Source organism: Mandrillus leucophaeus, unplaced genomic scaffold (genome assembly GCF_000951045.1).
Source record: "Mandrillus leucophaeus isolate KB7577 unplaced genomic scaffold, Mleu.le_1.0 Scaffold577, whole genome shotgun sequence".
Lineage (NCBI taxonomy): Eukaryota > Metazoa > Chordata > Mammalia > Primates > Cercopithecidae > Mandrillus > Mandrillus leucophaeus.
In genome coordinates, this window is record NW_012106219.1 from 254,545 (window position 1) to 264,999 (window position 10,455).

Genomic DNA, 10,455 nt, shown 5'->3' on the forward strand with positions numbered 1-10,455 from the left:
AAAACAGCATGGTACTGGTACCAAAACAGAGATATAGACCAATGGAACAGAACAGAGTCCTCAGAAATAATACCACACATCTACAGCCATCTGATCTTTAACATTTTTTATTTATCAACATTTAGTCCAGCTGGGGCCGGGTGCGGTGGCTAACGCCTGTAATCCCAGCACTTTGGGAGGCCGAGGCGGGCGGTTCACAAGGTCAAGAGATAGAGACCATCCGGCCAATGGTGAAACCCTGTCTCTACTAAAAGTACAAAAATTAGCTGGGCGTGGTGGTGAGCATCTGTAAGCCCAGCTACCCAGGAGATTGAGACAGGAGAATTGCTTGAACCCAGGAGGCGGAGCTTGCAGTGAGCCGAGATCACACCAAAGCACTCCAGCCTGGCGACAGCACGAGACTCTATCTCAAAAACAAACAAACAACAAACAAACAAAAACAAAAAACAAAACAAAACCATTTAGTCCACCTGAAACTTAGTTTTGAGAGTGTCATGAAGTGGGTACCCAACTATCTTTACTTCAATTAGACAGACTTACTTCAGTTAGACCCTTTATAGACTAGTTCTTCCATTCATTTATCATACAATTCCTCTTTATCCATGGATCTTCTCCTGAATTTATTATTCTATTCCTTTGATCAATATGCCTATTCCTACCCCAAATTCTTATTTTAATACTTGTAATTTTATAATGTTTTGACCTTTGATGGGTATATTCCCATTTATTATACTTTTTTTGAAATTCTTGTGCAAGCTCCCTTCTCAAAACTTGAACCATCAGTTTGTCAAACTCCATTTTTAAAATCCTGTTGAATTTCTGATTAGAACTACATTGACTTTATAGAATAATTTAGTAAAAGCTGCCATTTTTATAGCATTAAGTTGACACATTCAGGAATATTCTTCCATCCATTCACATCTTTTTGCAGTTTTCTTCACATAGCTTTTACACATTTTAAAATCTTAAGTATTTTACAGTTTAGGCTGCTACTTCTTATTACTGTATTTCATAGTTGGTTATTGTTGATATATAAGAAGGCTAATGAATTTTCTAACTTTATTTTATAGCCAGTCAGCTTACTGAAATTCTTTAACTCAAATCATTTTCCATTATCTTGTATTTTTTATTTGTATTTGTATTATATTTATTTGTATTTGTAAGCAGTCACATCAACTCTAAATAATAATAGTGATACATTCCCCCCTTTCTTTACGGGTTATTTTTCTTGTTCTTAATGTATTGTCTAAGACTTTTGGACCTATGTCACGTTCCTATCTTTTAATGAAACTACTTCTATTATTACTCTATGACATTTGGTGATAATAGCATCTACCGCAGAGAGATGTTGTAAGGCTTAAGTAAACTTAAACATGTAAAGTTTTTTGCAATAGCAGCCAGAACATACATAGTGTTTAATACCTATTAATCATATTATTTACTAAGTGCCTTTTATTTGTCAAGCACAGGGTATGCATGCAGCATTGCAGAGGTTAGCAAACTAAAGCCTGTAGGCCCAATCTGTTCTGCTGCCTAGTTTCATAAATGAAGTTTAATAGGAACATGGTCACGTCCATTGTTTATAATTTATCTATGGCTGTTTCTGTGCTCCTATAGCAAGTTTAAGTAGTTGCAACTGAGCCCATATGGCCCACAATGCCTAAAATATTTACTATCTTCTCTTATATTAAAAAAAAGTTGCTGACTCCAGCAGTACTTGTCAAACTCAAGGAGTTCATAGTTGAATAGCTGATTTAGACAAGTAAAAAATATATATACATTACAGTATGATATATACAACCAGATATTCTGTGGGTATTATGGAAACAATTAACAGTTAAATATTAAAAGGCAGGAAGGACTCACACAAGTGAAAAGACCCGACATATTTTAATTATTTAAAAATATGTATTTATTTACATATCATTCTCTCTCATCCCGTTCTGTAAATTTCTAAAGGGGAGAGAGTGTGACATTCATTTTTGTGACATTCGACATTCATATTCTAAGTATCTAGGACATTTTAAATGTTCAACAAATGATAGACAAATGAATAAATGAATGATATGCAGGATGCCTGAGTGACAATGATTAGGCATGTATGTCAAAGTTCTAGATATAAATATGCTATGGCAAGCATTTCACTTGTCATGCTATATAGGATCTTTTAATTCTTGTACAGTCTATATTAGGAGACAGCTACTATTATTACTACACTGTAAAATGAAGGCACCAAGGCTCATACAGGTAAAGTAGCACACTCGTGTTTCTATACAGCCAGTATGAGAAGTCAACAAACAATCCTATGGCTGCCTAATGTGAAACATGTTCTCTATACTATATTACAAAGTTGTAAAGAGGTAAGCAATGTTGACACAATAGGATATTAACAGAGTATGGACTCTCAAAGACAAAGGAAATTATAATTAAGGCAGCAAGAATTGTGTTGTGATTTCAATTTCTAAAACTGGGGAATGATCGGAATAAATTCATGTTTTTTAAATATCCTGGAAGCAGCCTAAAAGATGGTTGCAGGGGCAGTTGCCCCTACATTTTACCCAAAGGCTACTCTATCACACACATTAGGCCAGTTTTAGTAAGGTTCAAGTGATTAAAACAAAATTGCTAACATACTATGGCATTTAAGGAATACCAATGTGAAGCATCGAGAAAAGCTGATCCTAATAATTACCAAAGAAACAAAAAGGTATTTCATAAACTATGAAGGTACTATGCTAAAAATGGTTTTTTTAAAGTATATATTGCAAATGAAAATATTACACGGAAAAAAATCAAGTCGTAAGAACAAAGACATAATTGAGAATGTCTGTCTTAAGAAAACCAAAAAAAAAAAAAAAAAACTAGAAGATTTAAACCTAATAAAATCACAAATTTTGATTTTTCACTTTTTATTTAAGCAAATCTTAAGAAAAACTGATTTTAAAGTAAATGAAATAAATTCTTCAAGTTATGGCTCAACAAAAGTAGCTGCTGTATATGACACATACTTCTACAAAGCAAAGCACGTACCTATTTTCTAATAAAAGTGTAAACTGTGATTTAAAGTGTACTTAAATATCTGTTTAGAACCCCTAGATAAGAAGATTTTTTCGCCTCCCAAATTACGTGTCTGTAGGTTTAGAAGACAATATACATAAACCAATTAAAGTAATCCCTCACTGAAGAAGTAGACAGTGAAGTGAAATCATTTAACTTTTAAAAAGTTCAAATATATATGAAAATATGGATTCTGAGGAAAAAAAACAAATACAACCCTTTTTTTCCCAGCATTTCTGATAGAGGCTGATTAACATACACAATCTAATTTACCAAACTTAGGTAACTTTCACACCAAGGCTTACTTCAAAGTATACATTGCACTTTGTATTTCTAGCACCTAGTCCATAAGAGATCTCAAGACGTGAGGGAGGAAGAGATATGGAAGTCAATCAGAAGTATAGTTCAGCTGTAAAACGAAAATACCGCCATATATCTGGTAGGTTTGTATAGGATTTTTAAAATAAGCAAGTATAGGGTCTAAAATTCAATGAGCTCAACAAGTAGACCTTATTACTAGAAATACAGAAACAGTCTTCCCCTTGAAAAAAGAAAATCATAAGGAATGCACTTTTTGCATATTTTTGCCCCACTATGGAAAGAACAGCTGAAGTTGTTCGACAGAGATGATCAGTTTCCCTTGCAAAAAGGGACAGAGACACTGGATATGAACTGTACTGAAAGATGAATAGGAATGGAAAATTTGTATATGCATTCTCTATGCCAAGAAAGATGTTAAAACTTTTGAGTAAACTGAATGTTTACTGGAAACATACTATGTTTACAGAATTTTGGAGGATAAAGCTTGAACTCTGGTCTTTTTTTTTTTAAAAAAAAAAGAAAAAAAAAAGGCTGCATTGCTTCCAATATAGTAGTATTAATGTAAGCACTTTTATGGTATGTACTTTAATGTTTTTATGGTTTCCAACATCTCTGTGGGTTCTCACAATATCTGTGAGGAAAACAGGATAGATATTATTCTCCATTTTAATGCTTAGAAAACCAAGATTGCAAGAAACTAACCCAAAATCATATAGCTAATAAGTGGTGAAGTTGGAACTCAGATCTAGGCTTTTGAGTTACCATCCAAGGTACTTTATCTCCTGTTTAGCAAACATAAACAGCTGGAATAGTGAAGCTGTTTCAAGCATTCACAAAAAAACAGGGAGGGCATGAATTTCTTCTTACAGTAAAATTTAAAAAGTATAAATTGTATTAAGTGACAATTTATGAAGGCTGTTATTTAAATCAAAAGGTTTATACTGCCTTAAAATTGTGGTAGTGTATGTACTTACTAAGTATGAAAAATGCTAATAATAAATTAAAGTACAAAAGTTAAGTTTCATTATTTTGTTTGGTTGGTTTTAATGTTTTTAACAGGAAGAAAGAAACATCATTGATTCCGTCCAGGTAGCTTCCCATCTTACACATCTGTACTTTTTCCAGCACCTACTACTAACCCCAATATACGGAACGTACTGATGCCTGCTTAATGAAAAAATGCTCTCATGATGTATTCTTGCTCTCTTGATGCCACAAAAAATACAGTAGCCCCAGCCAATTGATTTGTGCAGCCATAGCCTGAGGCATCACTATCCACCTGGTAATGGCATATGAACCATAGTATACTGAAGAAAACAGAACTGCCTTAGAAATGCATATCTATAAATTTAAAAACTTCAGACATGTTTCATGTAAATTACTTTTCAAAATAACTGATATTTATCTCTTTTAAATCACCATAACTTATCTTAAAATAATCTTAATTGAAATATTTGTAGAGATCTCTAGGTCTTCCTTCCATGCCTTAATGTGAACATGATACAATCTTTTCTTGATGACTCAAGCTCATCAATGTAAATATCAATTATTAGACTGTTCCATAACACAGTGATTCTTCCTTGAGTACTGTAGAATGTCTGTTTGTCCCTTTATTAACTCATCCTAGACTACTTCTAAAAACAAAGTTCCCTACTGCCTGCTCCCCTGTTGTCACTTACAGACCACCAGCACCCTAGACAAGGTTTTTAACCTGCCAGTTGTGTTTTAAAAAAATGTAAAACCAGCACAGGCAGCTGATATACCTACCCTTATACAAATTCTAAATCAAGCCACTGTGTAGCTATTTTCACTGCAGTAAGGCCTGACTCAAAGGCTTTTCATCTTTCACTTCCTAATTCTGAGACCTATTCTAGGCTCTTGTTAGAAGTCTGGCCACAAAATAACAATTACAGTAGCACTTATTTCTGCATATTTTCTTTTAGGATAACATAAGGAAAAATATATACATGATAGTCATAAAACGCACCAAACCACCACATAGACAAGATGATACAAGACATTTCACAGTATGGGCTATATGGACAATTACTTTGCCAATTATTACCTAGGAGTCAGCAAACTAGGTCCCCTGGCCAAATCCAGTCCACAGATGGCTTGTTTTTGTTTGGCTCTTGAGACAATGTAAAAATTATGTTTTTGGCCGGGTGCGGTGGCTCAAGCCTGTAGTCCCAGTACTTCGGGAGGCCGAGACGGGCGGATCACGAGGTCAGGAGATCGAGACCATCCTGGCTAACACGGTGAAACCCCCTCTCTACTAAAAAATACAAAAAACTAGCCGGGTGAGGTGGCAGGCGCCTGTAGTCCCAGCTACTGGGGAGGCTAAAGCAGGAGAACGGTGTAAACCCAGGAGGCGGAGCTTGCAGTGAGCTGAGATCTGGCCACTGCACTCCAGCCTGGGCAATCGAGCGAGACTCCATCACAAAAAAAAAAAAAAAAAAAATTATGTTTTTAAAAGATTATTAAAAACAAACAAACAGGAACATTCAACCAAGACTGTAAATGGCCTGCAAAACCTAAAATATTTAATTATCTAGCACTCCACAGAAAAAGTTTGCCGACCCCTGATCTAAGCCATATAAACAGACACATACAAGCTATCCATTACACAGAAAGCTTACGCTATTAATATGTCAAAGCTGAGGTATAGTTCTTTCAGTGATAGGTTCCTAATGATACAAACTGTCTTGTCCAGCTGTGCCTATTTTCCTCTTCTGATGCCCTGGTGCTTAAGCTAACATCTCGACCTAACTTACTTTCTTCGTCCCAATTTCTGTCCTTGGATGTTCTTGGACTACTTATTCTACTACTACTTCCAACTCTGCCTGTGAATCTCTTTTGGAATGCCTTTCTCTTTGTTATCTAAATCGTTTCTAAGTTTCCTCTGACTTCCTCCAAATGCCTTCCAGGATTTTTCTAGCCCTCACTGGCTTCACTTTCCTTTAAATTCCAGTTGGTGTCACACAACTTAATAATACCATATTATACTTTTGGCTAATGATACTATTAGTCTAGTACCCCCAACTAGTTTGTAAACTACTTGAAGGAAGAAAGACATCACACTATGTCTGCATCCCCACTTTAATAACATCGCATCACCCTGTAAGCACATGCCATCTCCCAGAGGCAGTTCTCAATCTCGGAGGAAAAAATAGCCCAAGGACTGGTAAACGGGTGATAAGTGATTGGAAAGATTGAAAGATGACACCCACAAAGGAACCTGATGGAAGACCATAGGCTACACAGAAAACTTGAAAGTGTATATTAAAGACAAGCAAAATCACAATAGTGGGACGATAGAAAGGTAAGAATAAATCTAGATATAAAAAGAGACCACTGAATAATTCTCCGAAATAAGACCAAAATATTAAGAAAATTATAAAAGCTCACAATACATGTAAAAGTACAAAATTTGCCTTTTAACATTAATGGCTACTAATTTCCTTTTAACAAGTAGTTCTTAACATTAATACACATGGGGGCCATATTTCTTCTTTTGCAGTGTGATAAAACTGAAGCAGTAAAAGGCTCAATGGAATAAATATGCACCATATTCTAAACCTTTGGAATTACAATATTGTGAATTTATTTGAAGTGTTCTAGGCATTGCTAAAAAAAAAAAAAAAAAAAAAACCAGAAACACCAATCACTTAGTTATCTGGCTAATAGGAAATCATGTGCATATTCCTACAACATTCTCAAAGACACGATCGAGATTCATTTTCATTCAAAAATGCACCAACAATGTTTTTTAAAAAAAAAACCCTTTTGGTTACTTCATCAAATTGTATTTTAAAAATACAGGCAGATTATAAAATACACAAGCCCTGGATGTCATGAACATTTTAAAACATACAAATGTTTTAAAACAGCGCAAATATTATTAAAACTGGATAAAGTATAAATTAAATGCTCTTTGCCTAAAACTACATAAGACAATGAGAATATGAATCATGCATTCCCTCTTTTTTCCAGGGGGTTAAGGATCTCTCAGCCCTTAGCTATGTCTGGCTGGTCAGGGAAGAGGGAGAAATTTTTAAATTAGTAATAAAATATGCTTACTATTATATTGTAGAAATGTGACTAGTAAAGAGTAATCATTAAATGTGTGTTAAAATAAATCAGGTCTCAATTACTCACATGGAGAGAGGAAGTGAAGACAGACGTCACCAAAAGAAGATAATCCTAGAATGTTTTTTTTAATGCTTATCATTAATTTGGGAGAAATTAATTACCCTTATAACTATGCTTGACACTGTTAACCAGGATTTTATTTTTCCTGAGCATTCAATGATTTGGAGGATTCAGACAAAAGGGAAAAAGAGGGAGTTAATTCGGAAGCATACAGGTGGCTAATGGTAGCCAGCCTGGGATAAAAAAATTTCCAGTTAACCTACACATAGAAAACTAACAGATGATCTATGAAATCAAACAAGACAATATAGTAAAATTTAAGGAAGTAGTGCTAAAAAATTTAAATATAAGATTTAACATTAAAAATGTAACAAGATATTTCTCCTGTCATCATCCCTTCTTCCCACTAACCGGTGTTATTAGAAAGCAAGATTAGTAGGCTACAAAGCTAAAAGCAACATTTCAGGTTATATTTTACAAAAGATGTGGTAAAAATCCATCATTGTTTTCTGTTGGGCCACCATCTGTCTCAGTGAGTACTTTATCTCATTACTTAAGAAAAATTAATTCAACCAAGAAAATATCCAAAAGGCAGGGGATTCAACTCACTTGAACATCTGTAGGTGATACAAGATGACAAGAGTTAGTAAATACGCAAAAACTAAATATTTATCCAAATACAAGATCAGCACCACAAAACTCAATTCGTTTCTGCCTAACATATGGCTCAAACTCCTGAGTGGCATATGTTTAGTACTGGAGCTGGTAACAGCATGGTGATAAAATATTATAGTAAGAGTTCAACTGTTATTTCATTCCTACAATACAGAAGCATACACACTTTGGTTTCAAGAACTAAAAACACGACCACGGTAAGAAGCAAAATAATTACGTTGTTCAGTTTTAAAAACCCATAGCGAACACACAATGATTATACCGTAAAAAGAAAAAAAAAATCTCATCAGCCGGTGACTCTTATTTAATTGATGGTCAGACACAAAGGTGTCCAAAGGAACTTACGTAAAAACCTCACAAAAGAAAATCTCGAATTCACAATCTCTAGCACCCCCAGCAAATCATCGCATTCCACCCTCTCAAATATCCCAAGGCTTGTAACGCCAACAGTTGAATAAAAGAACAATTAACGACCAAATCCATTAAAACAGCCCCTCTTCTGCTCGCAATTTGACAGCGAAATTATCTGTTCATTTTCTTTACCTAACACATGACGTCGTTTCCAAAGCCGTGTCAAAAGTTCGAAGATTCAGATTAAAACTGGGCGAGGACTGCAGCCTCGAGTCCACCTCCCGACGGAACAGGTGGTTAACTCGCCCCGGGAGAGGAACTGCCAGGTACTGGAGGCAGCCACGCAGGATCAAACACAGAGGGCGGGTTTTCGAGGTTTTAACCCCAAGATGAGCGGGGAAAACTCTCTTCAGAAAAGCGTTCAAGTTCGGCGGCTGCCGGGCGTCCAAAGCCGAAGGCGCGGCGGGTGCTGGGCGATCCTCTCGGAAGGATTCCGCCCCCGCCCCCGAGCCCTCCGGCGCTACGCGGCTCGCCGCGGGGAGTAGGCGGGGGACAGAGGGGAGGGCTGCCCGCGCACCCGCGCCACCTCCCTCGGGCTGGATGGCGCCCCCGGCCGCGCCCCCGCAAGCGCGTCCTGGCTAGGCTCGGCCCCGGCAGGTGCCAGACTAGTTGACGGGTCCTGTCCCCGGCCCCACTGCCCCCTGCCCACAGCGCGCCCACAGAAAGGGGTGGCCCGGGTCCCTCGACGGGGCCGAGCCCTGGAGGGTGCCCCGGCCCTCAGTCCCAGCCTAACGGTTTCCGCGGCGCCTCCTCCGGGGCGGGACGGGGTTGGGACGGCTCGGTGTCCCCCGCCTTTCGCGGAGGGAGTGCCCGCGCTCTCACCTCCGACTCACGCCGTTCTGAGGCAGAAGAAGGCGGCTCCTCTGGCGCCTCTTCTTAGGGTTCCTGATCGTTTTCTCTCTACCTCAGCTGCAGAGTCAGCTCTGAGGGCCGCCGCGGCCGCCGGCGCGCTGACTGTTGGGGTTGTTTCCTGGCAGTGACGCCGCCGCCTCAGCCCCTCTCTTCGCTCCCTCTCCGCGTAGCTCCCGCTTTCTGTTTCACCCGAGGGACCACGAACGCCGCCGCCGCCATGCTTACTACGGAGCCGGGAGGAGGAGCCCGAAGTCGGTGCGCCGAGTGCGGCTGCGCGGGCCCCGCCGACGGCGCCCTCGGCCGGGACCCCGAACCCCCGCCTGGAGCCCGCGGCGCCGGGGCTCTCTCACCGGAACGCGAGTGCCCGCAGGGCCACCGGCGTGTGGCGGCTGAACGGCCGCGTTTGGCTCCCGGAGCGCCCACACCCTCTTGGGCTTCCGGCTTTCTCCCCAGGCCCGGCTGCGCCTGGCTAGTGGTAGCATCCGCTGTGGCCAGGCTCGGAGCCACACTCAGGAAAAGTGGAGTTCATGGGGGTTCCTAGAGCCACTCACACAATTCTCAATCCACATTTCAAAAGGCTCCCCCGAGACGCACCCTGTCAGCCCCTTTCCGAAGGCACCCGAACTTAAGGCTGGCAGGTGCTTGAAAAGACACTCCCTCCAAGGACAAGGAAGCCGCTGAAATGGGCTTGGAGGTTTCTAATCCCAAATACTTCGAACCCGGGATCTGGATAGCAAGCAAAAATATTTCGATATTTACTCAGTTGAAAACGTGGGGGGTGGCTTCGTGGTCTCTTCGCCAGCCAAATCGCGTGAAAAACCTCAATTTTTACAACAGCACGAAGACTTACAAGTGAACACAGCAGCGACTTCCTGAAACCTGAAGCAATGTGGGGCGCTGCAATAATGCCTGAGGGCTGCTGACTTACAGTTGCCACCGAAGACCTGGGGAGGGGGTAGTCCTTGGGCCGGGGAGTCCAACCCCAGG

At 39.6% G+C, this 10,455-nt stretch overlaps 1 protein-coding gene across 2 annotated transcripts in view; it reads right to left on the reverse strand.

Moving 5' to 3' along the window:
• Positions 1-9,707, reverse strand: part of FNDC3A (fibronectin type III domain containing 3A) — a 227,413-nt gene extending 217,706 nt beyond the window's left edge. The window contains exon 1 of one of the 2 annotated variants that reach the window (XM_011998601.1): positions 9,439-9,707. The gene's annotated coding sequence lies outside the window, so the exon portion shown is untranslated. Of the gene's footprint in view, positions 1-8,748; positions 9,058-9,438 lie in introns of those variants that run through there. The other variant, XM_011998603.1, reaches the window with a different exon arrangement.
• Positions 9,708-10,455: the final 748 nt, after the last annotated feature.